We start from the raw sequence: 7,983 nt of genomic DNA, 5'->3' as shown, positions 1-7,983 counted from the left end.
TGCAATCATAAGAGAGAAGAAGCTTCTCACCTTGAAGTCTATAAATACCGAAAGCCACCTTCAGTGAAAGAGTTCGTTCAGTTAGATAATTTTCCCCATAGATAGAAGTAGCTTTGTTCATAATTTTCTTTTACTTAGAAGGCAGAAGCGAGTGAAGGGAGATTATACCAAGAGATCGTTCCGGTGAATTTGGAAGAGTGTCGGAAGTGTCGAAACCAGAGAGAGGGCCGACTCTTGCTGAAGCAAGAACATCTTTTGGGCATAATAGAGATAACACAGTGTAAAAGACTTGGGAAGCAAGGAATTGCTACCAGGCTTTCTACCCTTATTTCCATTGTCATTTTGTACTCTGAACTTATTTAGAGAAATAGAAACTGCATCTTTATATCTCTTAACTCTTTGTACATTACGAATGAGTAGCTAAATCTGTCCAATGGGTTGAGAAGCACTTAGCTAGCATAACCTGGGATCTTCATTCTATGTGATTATCTTGTATTATGTATGCGTCATTCATCTATTAGAGATACTCAGGAGGGTAGTCTAAGGATAGAATCTAGGCTCAGAAAAGTCAGATTAGAATCTAGGCTCGAGAGAGTCAGATTAGAAACGCATAATCAAGAGATAGAAGCTTAGGAATAGGTTCTGTTTGCTATTAATGCATCGCATGCACCCTAGAGATAGGTTATGATTGTATGCGGTCACCTTGTCCTTGTGTGCATCTTGCATCATCGCATAGGCAAGAAGTAGAGACTTAGGAATAAGCTCTATAGACATTATCGCATTCATCACATGCGTCCTAAAATTAGGAGTCATCGCATTTGCATTGGAAAATGAGTTGCAGTCACATGAGTGTAGCATGATCGCATAGCTTGAACGCATTCTCAGGAAACTCTAGCCAAAGACCTTTTCAACCCATTCTTCCGCATACTCAGTGTATCTTTCGCATAATTACTCTTTTTCAAATTTGCCGCATACTTTTATACTGTAAACAACAAACCAACCAGCTTCTTGATTTATTTGTTACCGCAAAGTGATCTAAAAATCATATATTGTTTTCCTTAGTCCCTAAGTTCGACCCTGGGCTTACCAGGCAACTCAGTAGGATTTATACTTGGATCTTACTGAGAAAACTTGCATGCTCAATACATTTTCCATCAATGCAATCCCTACCATTATTTCATCACATAAAATAACACATCAAGTTTTTGGCACTGTTGCCGGGGACTTTGGCAATACATTGTGCTAATGGTAATTTTCTAATTTTCTTTGTAGCTTTCAATCTCTGGCAAATTAAGACCCAGATATTTAAAGAACGTTCCAACGAAGATTAAGAGATAGCTGCCAACAACAACAACAAGAGAAAGATAACATGGCGGAAGAACCAGGAAATGGAGCACAAATGAAAATAATGTCATGGCGAATCTCATCCTATTGGCGAACGACCGCAATAGGCCCATTCGGGACTATGCGTCGCCCAACCTCTACGATTTCTCCCCAGGAATCATGAGGCCCACTCTTGACGGATCGAGATTCGAAATGAAACCGGTGATGCTGCAGATGATCTAGACTGCCGGACAGTTTAGTGGGAGGCGTGGGGAGGATCCACATGCCCACCTCCAGAGTTTCATCAAGATCTGCAACACTTTTGTGTTCCCTAACATCTCCACTGAGGAGGTTCGACTAACTTTGTTTCCATTTGCGTTGTGTGACCAGGAACGAAAATGGGCTTATTCCCTCGAACCAAGGGAGATAACATCGTGTGAACAAGTCATGGAAAAGTTCATGAAGAAATACTTCCCTCGAATAGAGAACGCAAGAAAGAGGAAGTTAATTACGAATTTTGAACAGGATGTTGACGAATCGCTCAACAACGCTTAAGCGATGTCTAAGAGGCTGGTAAGAGATTGCCCGCATAACGGCTTACCAGACTGTTTACAGATGGAGATTTTCTACCAAGGATTAACCCCTGCATCGTAGACGGCTGCTAATGTGGCAGCAACTGGTGGTCTGCTTGATAAAACTTATGAGGTGGCGAAGAATATCCTTGATCGCATTACAAAAAATCACGAGAACGGGAGAGAAAGCGATCAAAGATTAAGAATTAAAGACAATGACGCGAACAATGGGGCCATCGCACCCCTTCAGAACCAAATGATTGCGATGATGAGTTTGATACAAGGTATCACAATTAATAGCATGGGAGCGCAAAAAGGGCAAGTCAACGCAGTTGCCCAAACGACCACAAGTTGTGTCATCTGTGGAGAAGCACATCCGATGGCAGAATGCCCAGGAAATCCGCAGTCAGTATGCTTCATAAAGAACAACCCTTATTCTGATACGTACAAGCCCGGGTGGAGAAACCACCCCAATTTCGCGTGAAAAAATCAGCAACAAAGCTTTCAACCAGTGGCGCAAAAAGAAGAGCCACCCGGATTTTTCCCACGAACCAACAGTCCGACGCATAACCAAGCCAGCAGTTCGTAGGCACTGCAATCTTCATCTTTAGAGAGCTTGCTGAAGCAGTATATTGAGAAGAATGAATCAGTGCTTCAGAATCAAGCAACGTCTATCCAAAACCTTGAAGTTCAACTAGGACAGATCGCAGGCGAATTTAAAAATAGACCGCAAGGAGCGTTGCAGATCTCAACTGAGCTCCCTCGTAACTCTAGGGGTACAGGAAAGGAACAATGCTTAACAGTCTCCTTGCTAATCGAAAAAATGACAGCGAATGTAGGGGACGAACCCATCACGACCAACTTGAATGCAGTAATAACTGAGGACCCATTGACATATGATTCAGAAGAGGCCGAGAAGATGAACCCAGAAGTTACGTTCACCCTCAAGCCTCTAGAACATGAGATAGAAGAAATCCAGCTACCATCATTTTCGCCAGACTGAAAAAGAAACAAAATGATGAGGATAAGATCATTACGGAGGTCGTAACGCAAAATACAACGATCCCACTAAAAATGTGCGACCCAGGAATCTTCACGATACCATGCTCAATTGGAGGGGTCTACAATGGTCAAGCACTATGCGATCTTGGGGCGAGTATAAACGTAATGCCGCTATCAATCTTTAAACGATTGAATATGGGCAAAATCACGCCCACGACGGAGACTCTCCTACTTACGGACAGATCCCGAATACATCCCAAGGGAGAGTTGAAAGATGCCTAATCTCAATTGACAAATTCATCTTGCCGGCAAACTTCATCATTTTGGATTATAAAGCGGACGAAGATGCACCCATCATATTGGGGCGGCCATTCCTCTCGACCGGTCGCGCTCAAATTGATGTGCATAAGGGGGAAATCGTAATGAACGTTAATAGGGAAAAGCTCTGGATTAAGGCAGTCAAGATCCCAGAAGACCGAGAAAAGAAGAAAAACTCACCATGGACGTAAAGGGCCCAACTTGAAATAAGCAGTCCCTGAGTTACTATGCAACTCAAACTCATCAGGGACACAATCCTTTTGAATATTCTTTTTTTCATACCAATGCTTCGTGAACTTTCATTACCTTGCTGATTTTTTATCTTTATCTTTATATAAAAAAAAAATGTGATCGTGTTGAACAATCGTGGTAAACGATTTGTGTAAACGATCGTGGTAAAAATGTTTTCTTTGCAACGATCGAGGTGAATGATTGCAGAGGCGCTACACGAAAGACACGATTACTTTATTCCATCACTGCAATCAAAAGAGAGCAGTTCGCCGCAAAGAAGGATGCGTTCACAAATAATGCGAGCGATAGCGCAAATTTGGGAGTTGTATCTTTCTTTGACTTTATTTATTCCAGATTTTGCATTATCGCATCGCATTTTAATTTTGAAAATTTTATCACCACATCCTCTTTGGTCAGCGCAATCATTTAACATTGATTAATTTAGTAAGTCACCGCATGATTTGTCTTTGCCAATTATGATTTCAATGATGAAACGCATGCTTCTATTTTTTCATATATACTAGAGTCAACTTAATTTTAGAAAAGTCACCTCATGAAATATTTCTAGAAGTTAGTGGTCTACTAGCTTTCTTTCAAACTGACCGTTTACGAAACTTCTTAAGAGTATCGCATGACTTCTTTCAATCTTTTATCAATGAGGACATTTCTGCGTTTTAAATTTGGAGGTGCAGTATTCATTTTTGACATTGCTATTTTTTAGCTCACCAAAAAAATAAAAAATAATAAAAAATAAATAAAACAACGTTACAATCGGATCCTACTCGTAGTTGGATGTCTGCATGACACACGTGGGGGCAAGCCAAAACGAAGGTAGGAATCATGATCAACGCATAAATAAATGATCGCAACTCCGCTGCCAAATGAGCATGAGTTTAGACTGAGAAAGAGCGCCTTGCTCGTAGTTGGATGTCCACATGACACACGTGAGGGCAAGCCAAAACGAATGCTAGGCACTTGGATCAGTGCAAGGTCATAGAAAAAAGAAAAACAAAATATGTCTAAAATACGCAAGGATAAAAATCATTTGAAAATACTCCAGTGAAAAAGTTTTTTTTGTGAAATAAATCATGCGATGCCCTGGAATCTAGTAAAGTCTTTTTGAAGGTTAAACTTGCGATCCCTAAATTTTAGAAATATTTTAAGAAGAGATCTGGATAATAATTAAGGAGATTTAGGTGTATAGGATTTGAATAAGGCATCCTTGAGAAATCTAGGAAAGAGAAGGCGGTCGACTTTCTAAAGGAAATCTTTAGTTTATGCTTGAGGAAAAGCATTGTTTAAATTTGGGGGTGTGATAACGGGCAGAAATGCACGTTATTACAGCACAAAGTCATAAAGCAATGCAGGATTGCGATGATAAAAATATACAATATTGAACCAAAAGCATTAAGTTCACAAAATTGCGATCACATGTGTCCATCGCATTAAAATAGTTAACTTATGTATTTTTGTGCAGGAAAATGCACTGACACAAGGCGGAAATGCGATCCGAAGAAATTAACATCCGAACGCATAAGAGATTGCGGCCGCAAGGCTATGCGATCGTTTGCGTTCGAAAATCTGCTCGAGAAGGTGATCGCATAGAGCGGCGCATCAAGGTGGGTGCATCTAGGTGAAAGCTTAATAAATCACGATGAGACAGAAAGCTGATGACGGTCGAATCCAAATTAAGTTGACAAGCCATTAACGACCACTGTAACAAGTACACTCAACTTTTCGATGACAAATATTCGGCGCATTAGACATAGAATTAATGTCATCCCATCAGTGCAATCATAAGATAGAAGAAGCTTCTCACCCTAAAGTCTATAAATACCGAAGGCCACCTTCACTGAAGGAGTTTGTTCAGTTAGATAATTTTCCCAATAGATAGAAGTAGCCTTGTTCATAGTTTTCTTTTACTTAGAAGGCGGAAGCAAGTGAAGGGAGATTATACCGAGAGATCGTTCTAGTGAACTTGGAAGAGTGTCGGAAGCATCGAAACTAGAGAGAGGGCTGACTCTTGTGGAAACAAGAACATCTTTTGGACAGAATAGAGATAACACAGTGTAAAAGCCTTGGGAAGCAAGGAATTGCTACCAGGCTCTCTACCCTTATTTCCATTGTCATTTTGTACTCTGAACTTTTTTAGAGAAATAGAAATTACATCTTTATATCTGTTAACTCTCTGTACATTATGCATGAGTAGCTAAATCTGTCGAATGGGTTGAGAAGCACTTAGCTAGCATAACCTGGGATCTTCATTCTATGCGATTATCTTGTATTATGTATGCGTCATTCGTCCATTAGAGATACTCAGGAGGGTAGTTGGTGATGGGAAATTAGAAGTCAAATTACTCAACAACTAAAATCCCTTGGATGCAATATGCGATGCATGTTCTTAAGATATGCATTGATTGTCATGCGTTGATGGTCATGCGTTGGAATGACTGTAAACCCGAGACTTTCCTTGGATTATTTGCTCTTGTCACATATTGTAAGATGTTGGATTTAAGTTATTGTTGTTTCATTGTTGAAGAAAAATGGCAGAGCTTTTGGTTGAGGTTGTCTTTGTTAATTTTGGAATTTATTAATAAAGAAAATAAAAGAAAGGAAATAAAGAAAAGAAAGAAAAAAAAAGAAAATGAAAGGAAATGGGAACCCATTCGGTGTTTAATGTTATAAAGTGAGAACCCACCACCGCCTAACTCATTTCAGCCCATTTCTCCATCATTTCCCATCATATTTTCAGAGACTTTTGAGAGAGAGAGTGAAGGAAGAGGAAGAAGAAGCTTGCTGCAGGTTGGAGGTTGAAGAAGGGAGGAAAAAGTTCATGCAAGTGCAACCATGGAAGAATCTGGGTTCAACCTGCCTATCTCTGGTTTTTAAATCGGTTTGAGCTACACAAGAAGAACTAAGAAGTGAGGTCTGACTTCCTTGAAAGTTAATTCATTTTCTAACAAATTTCATGAAGGAAGCATGAGCTAAATCTGATGTTAAGTTAATGGTTTTTGAAAAGGAAAACAGAGCACAGAATTTTCGTGCAAATCAGAAGGATCTCTGGTTTTCTCTGGTTTTTCTAATATTCTGGGGATTACAGGTTGAATTAGAAGCTCAATTAGGTATGGATGGAAATCTTATTCAATTTCCTATAACTTACATGAAGAATTTGGGAGCCAAAAATGAGTAGAAGTAGGTTCAATTTCAGGAGAAAGGTAGAGGGTAGCAGAGAAGAACGAATCTGTATTTGCTGTGTCCGGGGAATTTCTGGACAAATCCGTTGGGAATCTCGTTTCTATTCCTTCAGGTAAGTTGTAGAGGGTTCCAAAATAAATATTTTGATATATGGTACATTAATTTTGGTCATTTATGGAGGAAGTTATAATTGTTGGAAATTAGGGTATTGAAACTGGAAAATCTGGAAAAAAAAGTGTGAAGTATGATTTTATTTCTAGAATTTAGAATTCATGAGCATGAAAAAACAAGACGATTTATAGTTCTGATGCTCGGTTTTGGTTTGTTTGATAGGCCAAGAGGAAATAGGCCGAGTCTACAGACCAGGGAACTAGCCAAGACTGTGAGTGACAAAACGAATTTCGAAAATGATTTCTAAACTGTAATTTATGCTTAAATGGTTTACATGCTTGAATATGAACTTATGAATGATACATGATTTCTATGAATGGTTTCAAGCATAAGTTTTGAGCTTAGATTTTCTAATGAGATTTATATACGACCACGTGATTATTGAATTTCTGAAAAGTAGTTGAAACAATATCATTTAAAGTAAAGTATGTATTAGCGAGTACTGTTAAAAGATTTTCAGTTTTCACGAGCAAGCTGAGTAAGCTTGAGTTTTACGAAAGATAAAGATAAGCAGGCATGTTTTAATATTTTCATGTGGTTTTCTGAGACTTTTATTGACTACATGACTGAGATATTGAGCTCGAGGCTATATGGTACTGTGTGCACACAAGTTATATTCCGTTGACGTTGAGTGTACTCCGTGACAACGATGCTGTCGTGAGTGCTGGGCGGGCCCCACTACGACAAAGATGATGGGAGTACTGGGCGGGCTGCACTACATCATAGAGCTAGTAAATGTTGGTTGTACTAGGCGTGCCCTACACAATGTTGATTTGTCATGTTAGTTAAAATGTTTTATATACTTGATATGCCTTGCTAGATTTTAATGATGTACTTGCGGAATATTTGAGAAAGCTTTTAGCATTACACGTTTATGTTTAACACTTTGATTGAACAGATTCATACGTTTAAAAGTTTGTCACGTATTCTGATTTTCGGATTTACAGTTTTAAATTTAGTCACTCACTGGGCTTCGTAGCTCACTCTTTGAAAATGTTTTCCCACTTTTCAAGCAGAGATCGTGCTCCTGGTGCTTGATAACTGCCAAGTCTGTTTTCTACTAAAAGCTTCCAGATCAAGCTCCACACGGGGGTGGACTTGTACATTGTGTCTGTTTGTATTGTAAATGTCTTTGTAAGAACTGGATAGTTTATGGTTGTTTAAGCACTAG

The 7,983-nt window shown here is 39.2% G+C and overlaps 1 long non-coding RNA gene across 1 annotated transcript; it reads left to right on the top strand.

Annotated features, from left to right (window-relative positions):
* The first annotated feature begins 6,157 nt into the window (after positions 1–6,157).
* LOC150035947 (uncharacterized) lies at positions 6,158–7,734 on the top strand. The gene is made up of 4 exons (XR_016529806.1): positions 6,158–6,372; positions 6,466–6,568; positions 6,655–6,753; positions 6,975–7,734. It is a non-coding gene; the product is annotated as an uncharacterized LOC150035947 (long non-coding RNA).
* Positions 7,735–7,983: the final 249 nt, after the last annotated feature.

This window comes from Benincasa hispida, chromosome 5 (assembly GCF_027475165.1).
Source record: "Benincasa hispida cultivar pf3 chromosome 5, pf3_genome.v1.1, whole genome shotgun sequence".
Taxonomy (NCBI): Eukaryota; Viridiplantae; Streptophyta; class Magnoliopsida; order Cucurbitales; family Cucurbitaceae; genus Benincasa; species Benincasa hispida.
Note: the sequence above shows the minus strand (reverse complement) of the source record. Positions and strands in the feature narration are given on the sequence as shown.